This window comes from Oncorhynchus kisutch, linkage group LG3 (genome assembly GCF_002021735.2).
Source record: "Oncorhynchus kisutch isolate 150728-3 linkage group LG3, Okis_V2, whole genome shotgun sequence".
In the NCBI taxonomy this organism is placed as follows: Eukaryota; Metazoa; Chordata; class Actinopteri; order Salmoniformes; family Salmonidae; genus Oncorhynchus; species Oncorhynchus kisutch.
Window position 1 is genome coordinate 22,554,798 of NC_034176.2, and position 1,748 is coordinate 22,556,545.

At 45.3% G+C, this 1,748-nt stretch overlaps 1 pseudogene; it reads left to right on the forward strand.

The window, feature by feature from the left end:
* The first annotated feature begins 304 nt into the window (after positions 1-304).
* LOC109871705 (DNA primase small subunit pseudogene) lies at positions 305-1,507 on the forward strand (annotated as a pseudogene).
* Positions 1,508-1,748: the final 241 nt, after the last annotated feature.

Below are 1,748 nucleotides of genomic sequence, written 5' to 3' on the forward strand. Positions count from 1 at the left end.
TGGCAACAAAACTGCCCAATAGCTGATTTCCATACACCCACTTCTGTTGATCCTCCCACTTCTGTTGACACGCCCACTTTCAGACACACTCCATGTATGCAGTTACCTACGACTCTCTCATTGGCAGAATTGTCTCCCACACAGCTCCAGGCTGTCACTTCAGTTACTTGTCAATCGTTTGAACTGATGTGAAGCAAGGTGCCAGGACACTAAAACAATTGAGGGGTACAGTCGGCTATCAACATTTTAGACGTTTTCTTATTATTTTCACTTCAATCTATACATTTGCATAATAACTTCAGAAATGCCAGCTGCTGATTACAACCAGGCCCCTCTACCGGAGCTATTACCCCTCTACTACCGCAGACTTTTCCCTTTCTCTCAATATTACCGGTGGCCGAAATATGGAGGAGTGACAAAGAACTATTCACATTGAAATAGTCATTCAGAACTCTGAACGAGCTGGAGAAGGAGATGCAGAAGATAAATCTGTACAAGATTGACGTTGGAGCGGTCTACAGTCACAGGCCTAATCAGTATAACACAGTCAAGTCTGGATCCTTCCAGGCTCTGGAGAAGGAGCAGGTGTTTGATGTTGATATGACAGACTATGACAATATCAGAAGCTGTTGCAGTGCTGCAGACATCTGCCCAAAGTGCTGGACTCTGATGACTATTGTCATCCGTATCGTGGACAGAGCCCTTGGAGATGTCTTTGGTTTCCGGCACTGAGAGGGGTGCATTGCTGGGTGTGTGACAAGGCCACCCAGAAGCTTTCAGTGCTCCGCTCCGCGTGTCTGAGTACCTGAGTCTGGTCAAGGATGAAGACGTGACGGTGAGGAAAGTAGTACTGTCACACTCAATTCATCCATTCATCAAAGAATCCCTGGTGGTGGTGGAGCACCACTTTCCCCAGTACTTTCTAGTGGGACAGGACATACTGGGCAACAAAGAGGTTGCAGACAAATTGCTGTCCCTCGTGCCCAAAGATGTCAGAAAGGAGCTTCTGCAGTGCTTCCAGACTGAGAAAAACCCTGAGAAGTGCTGGGGAAGACTTAACACTCTGGTCTAAAACAAACATACAACTGCCAAGGGCCACTACTTTGAGAAGGAGGTCATGTGCAGTACTTTTACCCTCGGCTCGTTGTGAACATCAGTAAAGGAGTCAACCATTTGCTGAAGAGCCCCATTCAGCATCCATCCCAAAACCAGGGGGATTTCTGTTCCTATTGACCTGAGAAAACTGGATCGCTTTGACCCCTTCGATGTTCCCACTATCAGTCTGATCTGTGAGTTGGATCGGCCCAAGACAGCAGAGGAGGAAGATGAGGAGGAGGAGGACACCAAGGAGAATGAGAGAGAAGCAGGAGAGCAACGGAAGATAAGAGACTACAAACAAACAAGCTTGGTGAAGTATGTAAAAACTATTTGATCAATTCCTGTAAGGGATGGCTCTTTCAAGGAAAGGGGGCATCTTAAAAAGAGAGATCTTCAAAAGGACTTCTAACCCTGAGCAGTGTCCAACGGAACACTGTCTGTTGCTGGGATTGGTACCTACAATGGTTGGCTAATCTTAACAAGCCAATCATATCAGTTGTTCATAATCTGAGAGTTAAAGATGGAGAACACACATTACAGATATACTGTAAACAAATGGTCTCAGTTTGAGAATTGTCTTGCAAATATTTTACTCTTTATCAATGATTGAAAATCACAGTTGTGCAAAACGTTTAGAAAGCCTATTGCTG